Source organism: Salvia splendens, chromosome 1 (assembly GCF_004379255.2).
Source record: "Salvia splendens isolate huo1 chromosome 1, SspV2, whole genome shotgun sequence".
Lineage (NCBI taxonomy): Eukaryota > Viridiplantae > Streptophyta > Magnoliopsida > Lamiales > Lamiaceae > Salvia > Salvia splendens.
The window spans coordinates 30,948,131-30,973,418 of NC_056032.1; the positions used below are offsets into that span (position 1 = coordinate 30,948,131).

Sequence of the window (25,288 nt, forward strand, 5' to 3'; positions counted from 1 at the left end):
CGTGGTGCATAAGCTTCAAGACGCTCAGTTGGAGCAGAAGGCAACAATGGACATGTTGGCCAAGCAATTGTCCCAGATCGCGACTTCCTTGAGCGAGATGCGAGGGAACGAAGGAAAGATTCCCGCCTCAGTAAGGCCACCAGACAGAGCTAACATCAGTCAAATCACTTTAAGATCTGGGCGAGGTTATGACGGCCCAGTGATGAGGATGAATGGAGAGACACCTCCCACAGAAGGCAAGGAAGGGAAGAACTCAGTTCCTGAATCCAGGAATTCGAAAGTAGGGAGTACCGTAAGAGGAGATGACCGTCGGGAAGGTGATCTAGAGAAACCGCTACCTAGTGAAGCTGAACAATTTTTCCTAGACCCAGAGTTAGAAGCAGAGAAGGAATTAGCAAAAGAGGAAATAAGCGAGCTTCCAGCAGAAGGATCTACAAGTCCAGGGAAACAATTGAAACCATTTCCGCACCGAGGAGAGGCTAAGAAGAAGAAGGATGAACTAGTGGATTTCATGGATATCTTTGGAAAGTTGGAGATAAACCTGCCGTTCTTACAGGCTTTGAAATTGCCGATATTCAGCAAATTCATCAAGGAGTTCATAACTGGAAAGATAAAACCCAGTGGGAAGATCCTGATTGGAGAGAACGTGTCAGCAGTGATTCAAAAACGCAGGATGCCTTCGAAATGCACTGACCCAGGTATGTTCACCTTACCCATTTCCATTGGTGATGTCAGAATTGAGCATGCCATGTGTGATTTAGGGGCATCGATAAATGTTTTACCGTTTTCCATATACAAAAGTTGGTAGGAGTAGGAATGGTGGATACAAAAGTGGTGATCCAATTGGCGGATAGGTCGTGCATTTGTCCAGAGGGAGTTTTGGAAAATGTTATAGTCAAAGTGCATGATTTTCTGTATCCGGCCGATTTCCATGTTATTAAAATGAGTGATAATGAATCTGCCGAGTCGAGCGGGGTAATTTTAGGATGACCTTTTCTACGTACCGCTAAGATCATTATCGATGTCTTTGATGGAACAATATGTCTGGACTATAATGGGGAGAAATATACTTTTAGCATAGATGAAGCAATGAAGAAACCATTAGATGTAGAAAATTTGCATGCTATCGATGTTATTAACCCCCTGGTCCAGGAATATCTTGAGACCGAGTTGATGCAGGAGCAGATTGAAAATTCGGGGTTAAGTCACTCTATTGACAGAGAGGTAGCTGGTTGGTGTGAGGTAATGCACACGAAGGAATTAACGGATGAGGAGCTAGCCGAAGCTATTTCGGAGTTTGGTAAAAATCCAGAGTTAGCAGATCAAGGGAATCAGCCCATGTGACTAATGTGAAAAGTTCATCCAGGTCTGGGAAGGGAATGATAACAGATGTGACGGAAAAAAATCCCTTATCCCAGGAAACAAGTACCCCAAAGAAGGAATTGAAAACGCTTCCGCCAGGGCTTAAGTATGCCTATCTGAAAGAAAATGAGACGTTTCCAGTAATCATCAACAACAACTTGACCGAGGAACAGGAAAGGGAGTTACTGGAGGTAATCAGAAGGAACAAGAAGGCAATAGGATGGACTCTCTCAGACCTAGTAGGGATCAGTCCGGATCTTTGCATGCATCACATCAGGTTGGAAGAAGGAGCTAAGGCCTGTAGGGACCCGCAACGTAAGTTGAATCCAAACATGAGGGAGGAAGTTCTGAAGGAAGTTGTGAAGCTGTTTTCCCTAGGCATCATTTACTTCATACCAGACAGTGAATGGGTCAGTCCGGTTCACATATTACCTAAAAGTCAGGAATTCAGGTAGTTAAGAATGACAAGAATGAATTGGTGCCCACTCAACTTGTCACTGGGTGGAGGATGTGCATCGATTACAGAAAACTGAATAAAGCAACCAGGAAGGATCATTTCCCATTACCCTTCATTGATAAGATGCTAGAGAGGCTGGCTGGAAAGCAATATTTTTGTTTCCTTGACGGATACAGTGGGTATTTCCAGATCTATGTAGATTCCGAAGATCAAGAGAAAACTACGTTTCATGCCCCTTTGGCACGTATGCTTATAGAAGGATGTCGTTTGGGTTGTGCAATGCACCTGGCACATTTCAACGCTGCATGATGAGTATCTTCTCAGATCTACTGGAGGATTGTATCAAGATTTTCATGGTTGATTTCACCGTATATGGGAACTCTTTCGATTCCTGTTTAGCTAGCCTGGACGTAGTATTGAGGAGATGCCAGGACAAGAATTTGGTCCTTAACTTCAAAAAATGTCACTTCATGGTACCCGAGGGAATCGTCTTGGGGCATGTAGTCTCGGAGAAGGGTATACAGGTGGACCAAGCAAAGGTCGATGTGATTTCGAAATTGCCTTACCCTACGAATCAGAAAGAAGTCAGGGGATTCCTTGGGCATGCAGGTTTTTATAGAAGATTAATAAAGTATTTCACGAAGATTGCCCAGCCGCTCACCCATCTGTTGCATAATGATGTTGATTTCATCTTCGACGAAGAGTGTAAGCGGACTTTTCAATTATTAAAAGATAAATTAGTATCTGCCCCTATCATCAGAGCTCCCGACTGGAGTCTGCCATTCGAAATAATGTGTGATGCAAGCGACTTCGCAGTGGGGGCAGTACTAGGTCAAAGGGTCGATGGAAAAAGTTACGTGATCTTCTATGCTTCAAAGACACTCAACCAGGCCTAGAAAAACTATGACACCATGGAAAAGGAAATGTTGGAAGTCGTATATTCATTTGAGAAATTTCACCCATACTTACTGGGGTTGAAAGTAATAGTTTTTACCGACCGCGCGGCTATCAAGTACTTACTGGCGAAGAAAGAATCGAAGCTACTGTTAATCCGGTGGGTGTTACTTTTGCAAGAATTTGATTTGGAATTGAGAGACAAGAAGGGGACAGCGAATAATGTGGCTGACCATCTGAGTCGGATTTTCCAGGGAGAAACGAAGGAAGCCATACCTGACGCATTCCCGGAGGAACATCTGTACTACGTAGGAAAATCTCCTAGACCTATCAGTTGGGAAGTGATAATGGCGATAACAGGTCCAGGAGATGCTGAGAAAGGGAAGTGTCAGCTGAACGCTGAACCATGGTTCGCAGACCTAGCAAATTACTTGGTCACAGGAGAGGTGCCCAGTTCACAAGAAATTTCCCGGGCCCAGAAGATGAAGATTAAAAGCGAGGCTAAGTATTATTTCTGGGATGATCCTTACTTATGGAGGATGGGAGCTGACCAGGTAATCAAGAGATGTATTCCCGAGTGGGAACAGAGGGATGTGCTTAATCATTGCCATGCGTTGGCATGTGGAGGTCATTTTGGACCAAGGAAAACTGCGAGGAAAGTCATAGACAATGGATTTTATTGGCCTACATTACACAATGATTCTTTTGAATTCTGTCAAAACTGCAAGAGATGCCAGCAAACTGGAGGAATTTCAAGGAGGAATGAGATGCCGCAAGTCCTAGTGATCGTTTGTGAAATCTTCGACGTCTGGGGGATGGATTTCATGGGTCCATTTCTATCTTCATACGGGAATACATACATCCTTGTGGCTGTAGATTATGTTTCAAAGTGGATAGAAGCCAAGGCTACCACGTATTGTGAAGCCAAATAGGTGGCTAAGTTTCTTAGAGCTAACATTTTCAACAGGTACGGTGTGCCACGAGCTATTATATCTGAACAAGGGACGCAATTCCGTAATCGAACCATAGAAGCTCTGATGAGGAAATACGTGGTCCACCATAGGCTTTCTACCTCGTATTATCCTCAGTCTAATGGACAAGCGGAGATCTCAAACAGGGAGATCAAGGCAATATTGGAGAAGACGGTGAATCTGTCAAGGAAGGATTGGAGTAAGAGGCTTGGTGATGCATTGTGGACCTACGAGACAACATACAAAACGCCTATTGAAATATCACCCTACAGGTTGGTGTTTGGCAAGATGTGCCATCTGCTCGTAGGAGTGGAGCACAACGCATATTGGGCGGTGAAGGAGATTAATATGAGACCCCAGGCTTCTGAGGAAGAGAGGAAGTTGCAACTTCAAGAGCTGGAAGAGTTGAGGCTGGAGTCGTATGAGTCCGCAATGTGGTACAAAGAGAAGACGAGGCTCTGGCATGACAAAAACCTCTGGGTCAAGGAACTCCAAGTAGGTCAGAAGGTCCTCCTTTTCCAATCCAGGCTCAAGCTGATGCCTGGAAAGCTGTAGTCGAAGTGGATCGGGCCATACACTATTGTTGGCCTACGAGCAAATGGGGCTGTGGAAATCCAGGGCAGTGCCTCAAACTCTACTCCTTTCCTTGTTAATGCTCATCGAGTGAAGGTTTTTAGGGATAATTCTGAGTTGTGTGTGGTAGAGGAAGTGCCACTACGCGCACTCTATATTATCGCCTAATCAGTCTGGTGAGTAAGTGCTCTCGACGAATTCCTGGGTCAGGTAAATGGGAATACATTTTTCAATCTATACACTGAACCATGGGATCTCGAGAGTACTTAATTGAAAGTGTAAATAGTTTAATTGTTTTTCAAAAAGTAAAAATTACCAAACAAAGAAATAATCTAATTTTCCAAAAATATTTTCGAAACACCAAACTTCTCAGGGAAATTGTTTTGTCTCATAATGAATCCTTGACCTGGGAGTCTGGCGTTTCATTTGATTATTTTTCCTAAGTGTGGTATTGCGGAGAATAGCATTTACATGGGGGTGGAGAGTGTTTCGGACCAGAATTTGGGAATGAAGTAAAAGTTTCGAATATCAAATTTTCACTTTATGGGAAGGCGTACGGTTGCTTACATCACGCCTGCAACCTGCTTCAACCGTTCCCATCCTCATCTAAAATACCTATTTCCCTCCTTATTATCTTTATTTTCCAAACTCTAAAAAAACCAAATTCTCTCTCTAACTCTAAAATCCCCCCCAAATATTTTCTCTCACAATACCCACAATTATCTAACCCTAATTAGAAATTTGTCCCAAGTTCTTGTGAAATTTGCAGATACAGACCATGGAGAACACATCGAAAGCAGGGAACCCCACCACATCCGCCGATTCCAGCGCAGTGGAGTTCATGGCGGATCTGACAAAGAAGTTTGGAAGTGCAGAGGAGGCGATGAAGGCCTTCGCCCTTTTCTCGGTGATGATGGAATAGGCCAAACCTTCCGCCGCAACGACCGCATCACCACCACCGCCGATGATTCCAGAAGATTCGACGGCCCAACCTGCGATTTTACATGCAGAAGCCGAACCTACTACCAGCGCACCAGAGAGAAACGCAGCGGTAGGTGAGGAACAGGAAGACAATGGTTGTCTGGCCGTGGAACTCGTGCGCATGGTGGTTGGTGACTAGAGTACGACACAGGTTGTTGAGGGGGAAACCCTAGTTTGTGATGATGTGGTTGTTGAGGGGGAAACCCCTGTTTCTGAAGAAGGTGTTGCTGAGGGGGAAACCCCAGAAAATTTTGTGGGCAGTGAAGCCCTTGATGTTGATCTGTTGGTTGCTGAGGGGGAAACCCCTGTTTACATTGTCTGAGGAGGTAGAGACCCCTGTTCTTGATGACGTATTGGTGCCCGAGGAAAGTGGGCTAAAATTGATGGTAGATCTGGTAGAGATTCCGGAGGACACAGACTCGCCATTGGATAAAAGGGAGGCCAGACTTAGGGCCAGAAGGAGTTTGGGGGGTGAGATCGAGGATCTCACCCTGCCCATAGAGGAGGAGTGCCTAGCCCCAGGAATAGAGGGCGAACTAGAGGAGGAAGTCCCTGGGTCTAGCAGGGAGGAGGGCAAAGCAGAAGAGCGCCGCCTGGCTGCGGAACGCAAGAGGAAAGGAGAGAATGCGGCTCCCTCCCAGAACAAGAAGTCCACGAAGACCACAACGGACAAATCTGGTGAAACCCCACTTCCTGCCCCAACATAAGTTCCTTTCGCTAAGGAACAAGTCGGCCTTGACAAGGGACAAAAGGGCTGCTCGAAGCAATGGGGAAGTTTGAGGATTTAAAAAGGGCAGCAACATACAAGGAGAGAAGCGGTAGTGGTAGGTTGGCGAAGTCAAGGAAACAATACGATCCAGAGGAGTTGAGTGAGGTTGACTCAGATGAGGAGTTCCGCCTATACATAGGTGCCATTGGGTTTGATTGGCTCTTGAAACATAGCACCGCGGAAGTGCCAACGGTGTTAGCACGGGAGTTCTTCTCGACATTGAGGCTGAAACCCACCACCGATCTTGATGCGGACTCGATCACCTTCCGGCTGTTTACTGAGGAGCACGAGATTAGTATCAGGGAGTGGTCCCTATGGATGGGGCTGTTCACTCGCGCAGAGGATGATGAGGGAATTTGGAACGAGCGAGTAGTTGGAGCTCCGAAGTTCACCCTCGGGTTTAAGCCACAGTCTGCATGGGAGTTTGTCACCCATCCTAAGGTGGGGCAATTCAAGACCAGCTATTCAAAGAGCTTCCATATTGAAAACCGCATCCTGCGATTTGCCCAGACGTTTATAAGCTACAACCTGATCGGGACTTCCAATTCTGCCTTGAAAACTGTCGACCTCTATTTTACATGGTGCATGGCGAAAGAAGTAAAGGTACACTTGGGGTATTGGCTGTCCCAGGCTTGTCATCAAATGGCCGCCAATCCCTCCCCCCACATGTATAAATGTCACCTTCTCGGAGCTTACCTCAAGCGCAACACGATAATGAAGATAGCCGAATCCGCGCCCGAGGTAGTCATGTGTGAGCCGCCACAAATATTCAGCGTTGATTATTTCTTCAACAAGGGCTTGCTCTACATGCATGGGAAGGATGTGTGTTTTTATGAGGTGGGCAGGATGGAACCCCAAGTGAAACCTGAACATGATGGTGTCGAGACTGTGACCAGCGAGGAGTATGAAGAGATGAAGAAGGGAATGGGCATGATGCAGAAGGAGCTCAGTGAAGTCCGAAAGGAGATGGGCGAGATGAGGAAAGAACTCGGTGGAGTCCGGGACGAGATAAAAGTCGTCAGGGGCAGTATTACTGAGATGGTGGTGAGGTCGTCTGGGCAGAATGATAGTATGGCGGAGGCCGTAAACTTGATGATGATGATGACCAAGTGGCTGAAGGAAAAGTTTCCCGAGCCCCAGAAGAAATAGCCATCTCGACCCAGTAGCGTGTCCAAGCAGCTAGGGCAGGGAATCTCGTCCCTCCAGCAACCCCCACCAGTTTTCAAACCCCTGTTAGCCCCGTCTGCATCGAAGCCCTTGTCTGTGAAGAAGCCAGTGTCGAAACAAAGTGAGAAGGAAGAGGAGAAGCCGGCGTCGCCGGCTAGGAAAAAAGCGAAAGTGACCCGCCCCTATGTTCCACCCCAGTTTGGCTCCCGCGGGGGCCAAACCCCGAATTGAGACCCCCCATGACCAAGTAACTTTTACCTTTCAGTTTTTCTTTCGTTTTCTTTTCGGTTTTATGTTTGTTTTTTTAAGTTTGTGCTTTTGTATTTGTTTTTCCAGCATGCCCCGTGATGTTTATATGTGTCTACGTTTATATGTGTCTTCTCCCACTTAGTTCAATCCTTGGTCTAAGTCTGAGAAGTTTGTGTTTCTCTCAGGCATGTTTTGGCTTTTGTTATGTTGTAATTTCTCCCACTTAGCCCGTTGCTCGGTCTAAGTGTGAGAAGTTTGTTTTGCCTATGCTTGTTTGTTTGTTTTGATATGTTATTACTTCCCTGTTTCTCCCCTTCACTGGGATAGCTTGGGGACAAGCTTGAGTGAAGTAGGAGGGGGAGGGAGCTAGTGGAGTTTTTGTTAACGTGTATAGGAGTCTTTAGGTTTTTGTGTGTCACATGAGCTAGTGAATACAATGAGGCAAGATTCCCTTAGTAAGAGCAATTGAAGATAGGATGCATGTCAACTTTGAGGCCTTTTTCCTTAATAAACTGACATCGGTTTGAAGGAAGTAAGAACGATAGAGGATGCCTTAGATGACCTAGTTGTGAAACCCCACTATAAGAGTGAGTTATAAGCCTAAACACTTTGAGCTAACATGTAAAAGGGGGGGCTGCCACTGATTGCATAGGGAGAAGAGTCTGAAGGAGAAAAAAAAGAGAGGGTTTTTGGAGGTATAAGCTGGACGAAGTCAAGGAAAAGGAGGTATAAACTGGACGAAGTCCAGGGGAGAAATAAAATAAAAAAAAGAGGTATAATTTGGACGAAGTCCAGGGGGAATAAAATTATATATATATATAAGGGTAATAGGATGGGAAAAAAGAGATCTAAGAGCATGAAGCAATAGTAACCTGACCCAGAAATTAAAAGGAAAAGGGGACTGTAGGAAGGAGAAACTCTCATAACCCGAAGCATCAGTGGTGTGTCATTGACTTAAGAGTGAATCGATCCAAACATCCTTGGTGTGGAATGGGAGATCGAGTGAATCCAACAATTTGGAAGTCAATAGGCTATCTTGACGAACTGACAGACCGATTAGGTAGAAGAAGGGAAGGGGAGGATTTGGAGACTGTAGACGAATCAGATAGAACTTAAGCTTGTGGGGACGGCTGCCCAAAAGTTGCAACTAGTTAATGCCTTTGTATTTTTTTTCTTTAAGTGTTTATTTTCTTTTTGTAAGTCTGTAGTATGTCTAGGTCTAGGATTTTGTGTCTTATTTCTTTTTCTTGTCTTTCATGCTTGAGGACAAGCATGGTTTAAGTGTGAGCAATTTGATAAGGCTAATTTCATGCATTGGTCAGGAGATTAATTTCATGCATTTACGGGGTCTTACACATCTTTTTAAGCCAGGTGTGTAGTAGAATATGCCAGGCCAAGGAAGAAAGGAAGACAATTGCCTAGCGAGGAAAATTTGGCGATAAAGTGAACAATTTGAAGAAAAATGACCAGACGAAGGAGATCGCTAAAGCTGAAGGGCAGAATAGAGATTTCTGCGAAGGCTTCTAGAATGATTACCTCCGCATCTATATAAAGGAGAGAGCATGCAAGACTCGGACACTTTTTTTGGCACTTTAGTTTTGGCTCTCGGTTCACTCGCACACATTCCTACACACTTGGGTCTCGAAATTTGAGGGGTTGTGGGGTTCACTTTCAGTTTGGTTGTTGTGTAACACCGTCCTCACGAAAGGCGAAGATACAATTTACTACTTTTAATTTGTTTGTTGCTGCAAATTTCACCGAGCTTCGCTATTCGAAGCTCGGCTGTGTTGACTGTCGTATTTTCTTTATCTTATCTACGCAATTTCCATTTTCCATTATGATGATGTTGCTTTCGAGTATGGATGATGTTCGTATCTGAGTTTATAGTTATTTACTTGAATGGATGCTTTTCGCACTTGATCTATTGAATTGGAGTAGAATCGTGAATGGATTGTCGTTGATCGGAGCTAATTTGTTGAATCGGAGTATATGGAGTCAATTTTGGTTGTAATTGGGTTCGGATTGCTTGGATCCGGAGTGGATTAAGCATCCGACGTGTGGATCTGAAGCAGAGTTGTTTGATTGTGCATGAGTTTGATGTTTCATTTCCGTTTTCTGCTCACTTCGTCTAGTAGAAGTAGATCTGTTGGTTTCCGGTTAATCGTCAGTTCCGACGTCCGAATTTGTATGTCCTGTTTGAATCTAGTTATTTACTCTGTTCTCTCCATGTCCGCGTTTAAATCAGGTAACGAGATGCAGCTTGTTGTTAGTTAAATTCATAGTTTGTTATTTGCAGCTTTTCTTCCATACCTTGCTGTTTTAGGGAGATGGTCCCCACTGCTTGCGTTCTTTCTGTCTAGCTAATTTTGGTAGTTGTTTACTAGGTCAAGGAAATTTGTTTGAGAGATTGGAGTTAAGAATATGTTCCAAGCCTGCATGATGTTTACAGTTTCCTAGGTCTAGTGTTAGATTTAATTCCTGAGTCTAGTAATAGTTTACCTCAACCCAAATTTGCGTGGCAGCAGCCATTTACCTTTCCAGACTCTTCTGAATGCCTTCCTACGCGTCCATCTTCGTGGGATCGATCCCTGCTTCCCTGTACTAATTCATAGTATAGCGTGTTGAGGGTTTTGAATGCTGAATTTGTGTGTCCGACGACTGAGACTTCTGAGATCCTCAGAGTTCCTAGACCTCGTGATCTAGCGGATTCTATGGTTTGAGAAGCCTGACCTAGCACAAAAGCACACACGGTTCTAATCACTTTCAGTATCTCATAAATAAGGTAACAAGACAATTCAAAAATCTCCAAGTAGGAAAAGAAGGGGGGCGTGTAATATGGGAAAAGACTCCCACAAAATAGGTAACAAATAAATTAAATGGTAATATGGGAAAAGACTCCCACAAAATAGGAAAAGAAGGGGGGGGCGTGTAATATAGGCAATTGAGAAAAATATTTAAATTCTCAAATTAAATAGGAATATGATTTAAATTTGGTAATTTCTTGTAGGAAAAGACTCCCACAAAATAGGTAACAAAAAAATTAATCCCACAAGGAAATTTATAGGTATAAAGGGCGAAAATTATGAGGTCTTAAAGAAGGAAAGAGTCAAATCCTAATTAAAATAGGCTATGAAGAGATTTAATTGGATTTTAATTCAATGGAAGGAAATAAGTAAAGTACCAATTAAATCTACAAAATAATTTATTCTCCCAGTTAATAGGAGATTTCGAAAATGCCAAGAAATGGGCAAGGGGTCAAAATTTTATGTAGAATAAAATAGGGATAATTTGGTGTGGATTTAATTTGGATAAATATCCCAAAATAATTTATTAAATCCCAGAAAGAAAATACTATTTCAAATAATTAGGAGGGCCGAAAATTCCAATAAAATGGCTAGAACAAATATGCATGACCCCATTTAATTTAATTTGCACATTGGGAAAAATAATTCACCTTATTTCTCATAACTCACAACAACTAAATTCACAACGTTAACTTAATCACATAGAGAATCAAATTCCATAAAAGAAATTCTCATTCAACATCCACATTAACAAAACAAAGTCGCAAAATTTTAGGGTGCTACAGAAGTAAAATGAGCTTGTAAAGAAGACCGAAGTAATATACACAGCAGCGCATCTCATAAAAAAACTAGTTCTAATGGCCCTAATTTGGTCTCTGGATCGGTCTTTTAAATTGGTTCGACATTGATCACAACTCTCTCTCTCTCTATATATAGAGAGAGTTGTGATCAATGTCGAACCCTTCTTAAAGACCGAATTAGAGACCAAATATTGTCCATCCATTTTCTTAATCTTGTGGTTAGGATTAATTTACCATTATTTCATTATTTTATACTAAAAAATTTGCTAAAGGGTATTTTGGGAAATCAATATATTAGAGAACATAAAATATGTGTTTCCTCCTATCTCTCAATTCTTCGATCGCCGATCCCTTATTCAATCTTCATCGATAAACTTCTGGCAATATCCTTCATTTTCATCGATCTCCTTCTCGCAATCTCCTTCAATCTTCATTGATCTCCATCCCCGGATAATTGTGTTGCCTCAATTCATGATCGTCGGACAATTGCCTTAATTGAGATCTGCCTCAATCGGAGTCACTGGTGTCGTCATCAATTGCCCCTCCATCGCCATCATTAGAGTCACTGGTGTCGTCAGCCAGGAGTTTCTCCGTCATTCCAGACAGAGACTACCCCTACCAATCCTTCAATCTGCTCGTCTCCAAGCGCTTCGCCGAAAAATCAGCCAATTTTGAAAATTGGGTTTACATCGTCGAAGAATTGATGGAGAACAGCTCCGACGACCTCAACATTGTCAGGTTTAAAGCCGGAGGGAGCATAACTGCATAAGCAAGAAGTTCGGCTCGATTGGGGCGAAGAAGGGCACCATCGTAGTGGATAACAACTCCTTGTTATGGACGAGGGGATCTGCTCGTGATATCGGAGGTTAATCCAGAGGATATGGAGCGAATCAAGCTTAGGAGTGGGAAAGGGGCGCTCATTGGCAATCCGAATTGTTCTACGATTATTTGTCTCATAGCCGCCATGCCGTTACATCGTCGTGCAAATGTATAGTTTCTTTTTTACCTGCATTTCCCCTCTTTTTGTGTTGTTTTTTAGCTAATGGTGTGTTTCTAGACTAATGTTGATCAATGTACAAAAGAGAGAAGTGTACTCCATATTTTATTGGTCTTTGTTAGGTGGGTTGCATGTACTCAGTGATCAATATGATGTTGGCACATGTCTAAGTTCTGTTCTAGGCTAATTGTTTTTTTAGGAAGTGGTGGACTTCCTCTTTGTTCTAGGCTAATTGTTGACTTGTAAATGAATTTTACTGTTCAACATAGGGAAGATGGTGAATAATGAGATGCAAAAGGAGATAATTGATGAGGTTATAGGGCCACAGGGAACGAGCTGGAGAGGATGTTAGATGAGCTACATTGGTAACAGAGAAGAGGAAGAAGCTGCAGAGCAGTGTCACTGATAAGTGCCAGGTTTGAGCAGGTGTCGCGTCAAGCAAAGGATGTATCCTACTGATCAGGATGGAAGTCCCAGCTAAACATGAACCTGGTATCAATAATTCTTCAACCCACTTCTACTGACTAGTATAGTGGATCTAAGGGTCGAATCCCACAGAGATGAATGCGCTTTGGTAATTGTGGTGATATTCTGGAAGGGTTTGGTTAGCTACCACGCTTTGGGTTGAGATTCTATTTAGACTGGAAATTAAGGTGGTACACTACTGACTAGGAGGTGTGAAAGATGATTAACAAGCAGATGTGTACGTGAGATTGAGGGAACATCATGTTTTAGAAAATATCTGGAAGGTACGGGTTACTATAAAAGGATAAACAGAATATTAGAGAATAAGTGGTAGTTAGGTGACTACGCTTACAGATCTGTAGGGTACCAGCAGAAAAAGTAGAGAAAAGTAAAGGACAAAAGCAAAAAGTAACTAAAAAGCAAAAGTGGTCCCAAACTTAGATGTAGGTGTTATCTTCTTCCACATGAATAAACTCAGATCAACAAACCCAGAATTCATCAACGAGAGTTTCAGATTAACAACTCACGAAAACAGATCTAACAATTTAAACTCCAAATCAAAAGATTAAACAAGCGAAACTGAAATTACGCTCACTGGGTAGCATGCAAGGTGGCAGAAATCACGTGAACTAAGCCTTCGCACTTAACACTTAAATCTAAATCTAACATCAAACTCAATTCACAAACTCAGAACGATCATCTTAGAAATGAAAATATGCATTCAATACTTGGAAATTAAAGTAGCAACTAGATCTACACTATCTAGGCAGAAAGAAACTGAATCAAACAGAAACCGATGCACAAAACAACTTCATAGTAATAAAACATCTGGATCTCAACCAAAGTACTTCAAAGTCAGCAAGTATTGAAAATGCAACAGATCCACCGTAAGAAAAACAAGTAAGATTAACTACGAAAGCAATTAAAGATTGTTTTGCCACTCCGGGCGATGAAACGACTATCACTACGCGATGAACTGGCTGGAACGAGATAATGTGGAACTCCGGCGAACTGGTGAACTTCTGGTGACCATGGTTGTGGCGAGGAACGAGAAGATGTAGGGCAATGCTGAAAGGAATGATCTACCGAGAGAGGATTCTAACTAAGTGTAGAGGTCCTAAAGTTCATTCTCCTTCTTTTTTCTCTCCAAGTGGCTTCCTTTTATAGGGAGGCATGCCCTTGATTTTTAGGGTAGACTCTTCTCGTGAAATGACTCTTTTGCCCTTATTTGTGGTTGATCTTTCCCAGCAATGCTTCTTCTCCATCTCGAGCCTTTTTTGTCATGCATCCTGGTCAGTATCGCACCCTTCTGGCGCTCTTTTCACCTGAGTTATCCGACTCTTTCCATACTAACTAGAACCCTTTCCCTGCACACTTTAGCAACCGTTTTGCAGATATAATCTAATTATGCACGTTATACTGACCAGTAACCAAGGCCTAGAATACGACTTATCAGTCACCTTCCTCAATCGTCACGGTTGATTGAAGGCATTTCGAATTGGAGAAGAACAAGGGTGGAAATCGCCAATATTTAGATTTCTATATTACTTCATTCAACTAGGCTATTACTTCATCCGATTAGATTATTACTACATTCACTTAGATTATTAAGTACTTCATTATTTAACTTTCTTATTACTTCATTGACTAAGTCATTACTTCATTTTCTTTTTACTCCTTCATTCTAATAGTTCCATCACTTCATTCGACTAGGTTATTACTCAAAGGATTTTGGAGCATATGAGAAAGAGAGATCACTACTTCATTCATACGTGCAATTAATCCATTCAACATGTATATCAATTCATCAAAATAGTTTTTTACTTCATTGAACTTCAAGAGAGTTATTACTTCAGTCCACTACCTTGTTAAATGAGGTTATAACTTCATCAACACTGTCATACGAATACATCATAATAAATAAAAAATACTTCATTGTTAAAACACTTCACATTGTCCATTCGCTTTAAAGTTTGCAAAAAGTTTAAACAAATTTAAATTCAAAGTGGAATGAAGTAATAAACTACTGAAATGAAGTGATTAACTACTCTAATGAAGTAATAAACCTACTAGAATGAAGTAATAAACTATTATTGTAATTTGACAAAAAAAGACCCTCGGTTGAAGTAAGGTGGCTATCTGATGAATGATGGAAAATTTCACTCCATCTTCTCATCTCATCCATCAAAAACTAGATCTAAGGGCCCTAATTTAGTCTCTAGTTTTGCGCCAAGGGGTGGATTTGCATATAATGGGAGTTTTGATAAATGTCGAACCAATTTTAAAGACCAAACTAGAGACCAAATTAGATTTTATTCAAATTGGCCGTTACTTCATTCCAATAGATAAATCATCGAATAAATAGATTTTTACTTCATACCAGTAGGTACTACTTCATTCCAATAAGTTTATTACTTCATTCAAATGGGTCGTTATTTCATTCAAATAGGTTTTTAGTTCATTCTAGTAGGTTTTCAAATGATTCAACGCATGCTTCATTGAAGATAGGGGTTTTGCACGTGTGTCGCATGCACGTGTCTCTCCTTTCAACAAGATTTATAATTTTCACACTAATGCAACAAATATTACTAAGTATAAGCGGCAATAGTGGGGTTGAACCACAAAGACTATGGACCTACTCGAGATTGTTTCTACGACACAATCGAAAAAGGGGTCGGCTGCTGCCACGCATTCATTGAGTGGGTTAAGACTCTAATCTACTTGACCTGACGGAATTAAACTGGACTTTATTTAACTGACCTAGCGGATGGGAAAAGTACGAACACTTGCATGACAACCAAACTCAAGGCAACTTGTAAATTGGAGTTAAACTAACTAGAACACTTGTAACTGAAGGAACATGCTGAAACTTTCCCAAAATAGGCAGAAAAAGCTGCAAAAGCAAGTGGGGATCATTTTTCCTAAACTGGCTAGGGCTGGCAGAAAAGCTGTGAAAAGCAAAAAAACAAAAGCAAAAAGCAGATCCGATTTTCTAACTAATTTCTACTTCATCTTCTCCAAACATCCAAGTAAAATCATAGCATAGAACAAAGCTTTAACACCATTGACGAAATAAAACAAAGCATGCCTCAAAACGAGAGGTAAACACGAAATTCAAGCTAGAACTACCAGATCTACTCTCCTCAGTCAAGCAAAAAGCGGAATACACACATATTAACCTTGCATGCTGATAGGTAGAGTTTTGCAATGCAAGTGATCAGAGGACTTGGAAGGGGTCGGCTGCTGCCATGCAACTCATGGGTTAAGACTTGACTAACTACTAGACTTAGGGAAATTGAAAATGACTATCATATCTATTAAACCTAGGGAATAGAAAGTGAACGTACGCATGCATGGGTAACAGAAATTTAATACGAAACTACTTGACCAGGTAAACGGGTTTCCTAAAATGGCTAAACAGAACGTAAACATGCAGTGGGGATCATTTTTCCTGAATTAACTAGTACGATGGAAAAGCTGCAAAAAGCAAACAACACAGATGACGAATCCGACTTCTAACTAACTTCTACCTTTATCTTCTCCAACAGTCGAGATAACAGAAACGAAAATAGAGCATCAACATATGAAAACAGAGAAATCACAAATCCGACTTCAAACATTACGATGAAACATGAAACGACTGGATCTAAACTACTAGGCCTAGCAAAACAAGCAGAAAACAGTAAACATCCATAACCATGCAAAATTTAGAACATCACGACTCAAATCCACAACTCCGTTTAACAATTCAACTCAGATCAACCAAAATTCAACTCCAATACATTAAACCCATATTCCTCAACTCCGATTTAACAACAATTCAACTCCGATCAACCCGATCTCAACTCCAAAATAACATCAATTGCGAAAAGCATCCAAAACAGTAAATACCAACAATTAAACATTAGAATCAGCTAAACAGAAAACATAAACTTCCATAGCTACAATATTTAAGGTTCAACACTGAGACAATAAACGCCGAGCTTCTAAACCGGTGAAGTCTCGGCTTAAAAAGACGGAAAATAACAGAAAATTGTAAATTATATCTCCGCCCTTCATGAGGACGGTGATACACCACAGAAACCGAGCTAGACTACCACGGACTCCTAGAATTTTACCCCATAAGTGCTTAAGTGCGCAGAGAAATGTGTGTGAAGTGATGATCTAAGGGAGAAAAATGTGAATGATGATCTTTGATGTCTCTCTCTTCATGTTGTCTCTATTTATAGTTGAGGCTCAAACTTCTAGGGTAGTCTCTCTGCTGAATTGTCGATTTTCCCTCGTAGAAAGTCCTTCAAAAAGAGACTTTTCCGCTCACAGCTGCTTCCTCGATCTCCTGGGTCAGGTTGCAAACTGGCTTCTTCACTCCACTTTTCCTTCAGTTTCCTCTGCCTGGTAGATTTTTCCTTCCGTTTCCTTGACCTGGCAGATTCTCTACGCATATAAACTTAAAACGTGTATTAGTTTATGGAAATCGTAGAATTTAACCCCATAACCGATGCATGAAATTGGCCTTATCAAATTGCTCACACTTAAACCATACTTGCCCTCAAGTATGAAAGGAAAAATAAGGAAGTAAGGCAAATTTCGTGCATGGTTATTATTTAACTGACTCAAAGAAAAAACTAACACTAACTCCTAGACCTAGACACAAAAAACTTCGACAACAGACGCAGATAACCATAAGTTTTAGCAATCGTCCCCACAAGCTTAAGGTCAATCCAATCGTCTACAGTCTTAGGTTCATCCCCATCTCTTCGTCTATCTTGTCAGTTTGTCAGTTCGTCAAGATAACCTCTATTTCCTCTAATTGTTGGATTCACTCGGTCACTCATTCCTCACCAAAAACGTTAGGACCATTCACTCATTTATACTTTTTCCATACCACTGATGTCTTGGTTCTACTGACACATGAAGAGTTCCTTAAGGTCTTTCATTCGGTTGTAATAGGGCCAGGGGATTGTAATATGTATAGGTGAGAATCCTAGGGGTCTAAGTTCAAATAGTATAAGTGTAAATATGCGAAGGACATGTGAACTTAGGGACAAAAGATGGAAACAACCTCCCTATTTATAAATCTGACTTCCCAAAAATAAATGGAACCGTTCCCTGGCCATTTTGGCCTTATTGCCTAACTTCCTTTACTAGGTCAGGTAACAATTTTTTTCTGCCCATATTTTCTTCCTCTTTCTTTTTTTCAATTTTTTTCTGGGTCAGGTAACAATTTTTTCTGCCCATTTTCTAAACTTATTATTATTATTATTTTTACCGGGTCAGGTTACAATTTTCCCTGCCTGTTTTCTAACTAACATTCCTACTTGGTCAGGTTACAAAATCTCCTGCTCGCTTTATTTCCTAACTTTCTACTTACTTTCCTTGTTTCTCAACCTAACTTCCTACCCCGGATGGTGAGTTGCCCCCACTTTGCCCCCTTGTTCACATGACATGAAGGTTGAGGTGCCAAAAGAAAGGACAATTTATTTTCATTGGCTCAACTTGGTTAACTAAGAGATGCCCTTACAATGAGGCGGGTCCAGTATATTCGAAAGAATTAAGCTCAACTAGGTTCTCCTATTGCCTTTAGTCCTCACTCCCCTATGTCATTTTCCCCTAAGCATCAAGTGGCAGCCTCTCTTCCCTATTCTAATAGTAGAAAGTGTTCTACTCTAGGCTTTTAACTCACTTTTAGAAGGCTTCACAACTAGATCAAAACAAAACATTTTCTATCGTTCTCACTTCGACCAAACTGATTTTGATTTATTAAGGAAAGAGGTCTCAAAATTGACATGCATCCTCTCTTCGATCACTCTCACTAAGGGAATCTTGCTTTTATTTTGTCAGTTTATACTTAAACACAGAATCCTAAAAAAAACTAATACTCTACTGACTCAAAAAAAATAAACTACAACCTCTATGCATGCTTGACTGACTGCACTAACTCCTCCCCCCTCCCACTTCAATCCTGCTTGTCCCTTCAGTGAAGTGGAAAACAGGGCAGTTAGTGCTCACATACCAACAAATCCTTCCGACGGAGAAGAAATACAAACTTCTCACACTTTGACAAAGAATTGGGCTAAGTAGGTGAAGTAACAGAACAACAACCAACAAACAAATGCACTAAACAAACTTCTCACACTTAGGCCAAGCAATGGACTAAGTGGGAGAAGAAACAATCACAGAAATAACAAAAACACGATTACAGGAACAAAAGCATGCTATAACAGTAGAAACTTCTCACACTTAGACCAAGAATTGGGCTAAGTGGGAGAAGACACATAGCACAAATACGGATAGACACCTAAAACATGCAAGAAAAGCAGATAAACATGCTAAAAAATGAAAAGAAAATCACTAAAAGTAAAATTACTTGTTACTGGGAAGGTTTGATTTTGTGTCTGGCCCCCCGTGAGAGCCAGACTTCTGGGGTGCTTTCTTCTGGTGGTCAGCTGATAAGGCTAATTTCATGCATAGGTCTAGGGGATAAATTCGAGGATTTACTGGGTCTAACACACGTTTTAAGCCAGGTGTGTAGAAGAATTTCGCCAGGTCAAGGAAAAGAAGAGGACAATCAGATGTCCGAGGAAACTGGCGAAGAAGTGAGCATTATGAAGGAAATTGCAAGACGGAGGAAATCTCGGAGCCGAAGGGTAGAATGGAGATTTCTACGAAGGTTCTAGAAGATTAATTCCGCGCCTATATAAAGAAGGAAGCATGCATTCTGGAGGGACCTTCTCGGTAGAGGCCTCATTAACTGTCTGTGGCTCGTAGCTCACTTTTCTTTTATACACTTGGGTTCTTAGAGGGAAATTCGGGTAGTTTGCGTTTTGGGTTCACTTTTCACTTTCTCGTATTTCAGTTGGGTTGTAACACCGTCCTGTCGAGGGCGAAGAAACAAGTTCCATTTTACTTTCTCGTATTTTGTGGATTTCACCGAGCTTCACTGTTCGGAGCTCGGCCCTCTATTTTTACCGAATATTTCTGTGTTTAATGGAATTTTAATTTTCTGTCATGTCGTTGATGTTGATTTCTGATTTCACTTCTGTGATTTTATGGAGTTTGAGTTAGTTTACTTGTGTTGGATGCGTTTCGCAATTGTTCTCTGAATCTGTGCAGAGTAATGGCTGGATCGGGTTGATCAGAGTTTGGTGGTGGTTGAATCGGAGGTTTGAATTTGTTATTGTAGCTGAGTTGAGCGGAATCGTTTGAATTCGGTGTTGATCGGTTTAGATCTGTTAGATCGGAAGTTATGGAGTTGATTGAGGTTGTTGTTTGGTTCGGATCGCTTGGATCCGGAGTAGATTAAGCATCCGACGTGAATCCGTGCAGAGTTGGTTTAAATTTATGCCTAGCCTTCGTGTTTTTATTTCATTCCGTCTAGTGAATGTAGATTATTGTTATTTCCGGTTTGTTGAAAGTTTCCGACGACCCAACTTTTATATTATGTTCGAATCTAGGTACGTGCTCTGTTTTCTCCATCTTCGTGTTTGATTCAGTTAAAAGAATGCATGTCGTTGTTAGTTAGAGTTTCAGTTTGTTATTTGCAGCTTTTCTGCCGTACTTGCCAATTTTGGAATTATGGTCCCCACTGTTATATGCTTTATGTCTGCTTTTATTAAGTAGCCATTTACACAGTCTAGGAAGTAAATTTAATATCCCGTAGTCTTGATGATGTTTGATCTCAGCATGTTTACAGTTTCCTAGGTCTAGTGTTTACATTTCTTGCCTAGGTCTAGTCATAGTTAAACCTCAACCCAGTTTGCGTGGCAGCAGCCGCCCTTGTCCAGAGTTTCTAAATGCTTTCTTACGTGTCCATCTTCGTGGGATCGACCCGTGCTTCTCTATACTAAATCATAGTATTCGGGTGGAGGGATCTTTCAAGGGGAGTGTAGTATGCCCAACGACAGAGCATTCCGTGTTCTCTTGAGTTCCTAAACCAAGTGATCTAGTGGATTCATAGGACTTGGCATCTCGACCTAGCATAATACCAGAAGCATAGCGCATCGCATTTACACACAACACACGAGCCTCACTTCAAATGGCACTGTTGCCGGGGATGGATGGCGTAGTTTGTGTTAGTGTTTAGAGTCTTTGGAGTATATAGTTTTGATTTAATTTCTTTCCTTTTATTTGTAGTTTATGAGCAGAGGCTCACGGTCTACCCACTGGAGTAACTCATCTGGGTGGGAGCAAGGTCAATTCATTTGGCAGGTCAAGGACACCGCCTCCACAGTAACCACCAGATTAGGGTTCACCACGAGAGATCCGTTTCCAAGTGGATTTACTAGCGACGAATCTTGGGCGTCGTCAGGACGTGAAGATCCGGAGTCACCACCAGAGTCAGAGACAGAGTCAGAAACAGGGGAAACAGAGGAAGTAGTCATGGTACACGTAGTAGACCCCGATCTAGAGATAGGGTCACTAACTGCCCATTTAGATGGAGAGCCAGCACAGGCCATAGTGACGAACCCACGTCAGAGGTCCATTGAGATCAAGACGAATGTGCTCGGCATCCTACCGACATTTTCTGGACGAAGAAGTGAGTGTCCGTATGAGTTTCTAAATGAATTCAGTAAATTGTGCAGCATCCAAAAGAGGCCAAATGATGCGACGGAGGAGGACTACCGTTTGCGCGCAATTCCTTTCACTCTGAAGGGGGAGGCAAACACATGGTTATTACGGTTACCCCCGGATTCTATCCGCACTTTGAGAGACTTTAAATTGGAGTTTTTAGATTATTTCTTTCCATCCAACAAGACGAATGCTCTGAAGAAGAAGATAGTGGAGTGCAAACAGGACTATGGCGAGTCATTGAGCCAATACTGGGCAAGGTTCAAAGGATTGATGGATGCATGCCCGAATCACCAGATGATAGAGGCAAAGACCTATTCTCTGTTTTATGAAGGAGCTACTCCTGAGTCTAAGGACTTGATGAATTCCTCAGCGGAGGGAATTTTACACGGAAGAGAGGAAGTGAGGCACGAGAGATTTTGGGGAAATTGATAGATGCAAAGAAGGCATATGATAGTCCAAGGAATGCTGTGAGAAGAGGTTCTGCGAATGCACTGAGAGAATAAGATGATGATAAGGTGGAGGCAAGGATAGATAGACTCGAGAAGGCTCTTTTGAATGCTATCGAGAATACTAATTCGCCAGCGCCACCGGAGAAGGATAAACCGCCTAGTCCAGGAGAGTCCCAATTTCAACAATATTACGGATCCCAGGAAGGAGATTACCAGGCCCAGGTGAATGCGATGGGAAGTTGGAATCCCAATGGAAGCTGGAACCCCGGGAGACAAAGAGATGCACCCTGGAGGAATCATCCAAATTTTAAATGGTCTGATAACGAACAGAGCAAGCCAGCACCACAACAGAGTATACAATTTGCACCTCAGCCCGAGAGGCAGGGCAATTGGAAGAATCATGAAGGGCAAGGCAATTGGAACAATCGGAACCAGGGAGATCACTCGAACTGGGGAAACAAGAATCCAAACCATCAGGGGAACTCTTATGTGCCACCACACCAAAGGAATTTCCAAACCACCTACCCAGGTCAAGGATCTCAGTTCAACAACAATTCAGAGGGTCAAGGAAATATTCGCCCGACACAAGGAAGTGGAGCAAACCAAAATGCAGGACCCGGCCCCAGTCAGCCGAGTTCTAAGCCACCAAGGAATCTTGATGAAATGGTGCACGAACTCATCGGTTCTCAGCAGCACATGCAGAACAACTTACAGACGAACAATGAAGTAGTCCACAAGCTTCAGGATGCTCAGCAAGAACAAAAGGCGGCAATGGATATGTTAGCAAGACAGCTGTCACAGATTGCTACTTCCTTTAGTGACATGCGAGGTAATGAGGGTAAAATTCCTGCCTCAGTAAAACTGCCTGACAGGGCCAATATTAGCCAAATTACCTTGAGGTCTGGGAAGGGGTACGAAGGCCCAGCAATGAGACCGAAGGAAGTCAAAGATCCCACTGAGGGCAAGGAGACAGGGGGTATAACCTCTAGACCAAGGAACTTGGCTGCAAACAATCCCATGATTAGAGATGAACTTAGGGAAGGAGATTTGGAGAAACCATTGCCTAGAGAAACTAAACCATTTTTCCTCGATCCAGGGCCAGAGTTGGTAAGGGAGGAGGAGAAGAAAGAAGTCGGAGAGTTCTCAGCTGAAAGTTCCGCAGGAGCGGGGAAGCGACTGAAACCCTTCCCAAGCCGGTGGGAGGCCAAGAAAAAAAAAGGAAGAGCCGGTAGATTTCATGGATATTTTTGGGAAGTTGGAAATCAATCTACCATTTTTACAAGCTCTGAAATTGCCAGTGTTTAGCAAGTTCATCATGGAATTTATAGCTGGTAAGGCAGGACCTAGTGGAAAAATTCTGATAGGCGAGAATGTTTCTGCGGTAATTCAGAAGCGGAGGATGCCTTCGAAATGCAATGATCCAGGTATGTTTACTTTGCCCATCTCTATTGGTGATGTAAAAATTGAGCATGCTATGTGTGATTTAGGGGCTTCGATAAATGCTCTACCGCTTTCCATTTACAAGAAACTGGTCGGAGTAAGTTTGGTAGATACGAAAGTAGTGATCCAGCTAGCGGATAGGTCGTGTATCTGCCTTGAATGAGTGCTTGAGAATGTGATAGTCAGGGTACATGATTTCTTGTACCCAGCTGATTTTCATGTGATAAAGATGAGCGATAATGATTCTGCAGAGTCTGGCGGAGTACTTTTAGGGAGACCTTTCCTAAGTACCGCTAAGACTATCATTGATGTTTTTGATGGCACCATTTGCCTTGATTACAATGGGGAGAAATATACATTCAGCATAGATGAGGCAATGAAGAAACCTCTTGACGTTGAAAATTTGCATGCTATAGATGTTATTAACCCCTTGGTCCAGGAATATCTTGAGACCGAATTAATGCAGAAGCAGATTGCGAATTCTGAGATGAGTCATGCTATTGATAGAGAAGTAGCCGGGTGGTGTCAAGCTATGAACACGAGTGAGTTATCAGATGAGGAGCTAGCCGAAGCAGTTCTGGAATTCTGCACGAACCCGGAGCCAGCTAGATCAAGAAAGACACCTTATGTGGCGAGCATGGAAAGTTCTACTAAGTCTACGAAGGGAATAACAACTGAGTCGACAGAGAAAAATCCCTTATCGCAGGAAAAAGATGTCCCCAAAAGAGAACTGAAAACACTACCACCAGGTCTCAAGTATGCGTATCTAGAAGAGAATGAAACTTTCCCTGTGATTATTAATAGCAGCTTGACCAAGGGACAAGAAGAGGAACTGCTGAAGGTAATTCGGAGAAACAAGAAGACTATTGGGTGGACACTCTCTGACTTGGTAGGAATCAGTCCAGATCTGTGCATGCATCACATTCGGCTAGAAGAGGGAGCAAAAGCCTGCAGAGATCCTCAACGCAAATTGAATCCTAACATGAGGGAGGAGGTGCTGAAGGAAGTATTGAAGCTACTCTCCCTAGGAATCATTTATTCCATACCAGACAGTGAATGGGTTAGTCCAGTGCACATGGTACCAAAGAAGTCAGGAATACAGGTGGTCAAGAACGACAAGAATGAGTTGGTGCCCACCCGACTAGTTACTGGGTGGAGGATGTGCATTGACTATAGGAAGTTAAATGAAGCGACCAAGAAAGACCATTTCCCTCTGCCTTTTATTGACCAGATGCTGGAGAGGTTGGCGGGCAAGCAATACTTTTGTTTCCTTGACGGGTACAGTGGATACTTTCAAATCTATGTGGATCCCGAAAAACAGGAAAAGACTACTTTCACGTGTCCCTTCGGAACGTATGCTTACAGAAGGATGCCGTTTGGTCTGTGCAATGCGCCAGGCACTTTTCAGCGGTGTATGATGAATATCTTCTCGGATCTCCTAGAGGATTGCATCGAGATTTTTATGGACGACTTCACTGTGTACGAGAATTCATTTGACTCATGTTTGGCAAGTTTGGATATAGTGTTGAAGAGGTGCCAGAAAAAGCATTTGGTTTTGAATTTTGAGAAATGCCACTTTATGGTCCCAGAAGGAATTGTCCTAGGGCACGTGGTATCAGAAAGAGGTATACAGGTAGACCAAGCAAAGATTGATGTGATCTTAAAGCTGCCTTACCCGACAAATCAGAAAGAAGTAAGAGGATTCCGAGGGCATGCTGGATTCTATAAGAGATTCATAAAGGATTTCGCAAAGATTGCTCAGCCACTCACTCACTTGTTGCATAACGATGTTGATTTTGTTTTCGATGAGGAGTGCAAAAAGGATTTTCAGTTGTTGAAGGATAGACTAGTATCTGCTCCCATTATTAGAGCGCCTGACTGGAATCTACCCTTTGAAATAATGTGCGACGCGAGTGATTATGCAGTAGGGGCAGTGCTAGGTCAAAGAGTCGATGGGAAAAGCTATGTGATCTTTTATGCTTCGAAAACGCTCAATCAAGCCCAGAAGAACTTTGAAAAATGCTGGCGGTAGTGTACTCATTTGAGAAGTTTTGCCCGTACTTGCTGGGGTCTAAGGTGATAGTTTTCACGGATCACGCAGCTGTTAAGTACCTGCTAGCGAAGAAGGAGTCCAAACCCAGATTAATCCGTTGGGTGTTACTGTTACAAGAATTTGATTGGGAGGTCAAAGACAAGAAGGGAACAGAGAACAAGTTGGCTGACCACTTGAGTCGAATTTTCCAAGGGGAGACCGAGGAAGCAATACCAGATGCATTTCCCGAGAAACATATGTATTATCTGGAAGGTTCACCTAGACCTATCAGATGGGAAGATATAAT

At 42.2% G+C, this 25,288-nt stretch overlaps 1 pseudogene; it reads left to right on the plus strand.

Moving 5' to 3' along the window:
* The window catches only part of LOC121805528, a 52,509-nt pseudogene extending 27,421 nt beyond the window's left edge, over positions 1-25,088 (plus strand).
* The last annotated feature ends 200 nt before the right edge of the window (positions 25,089-25,288 follow it).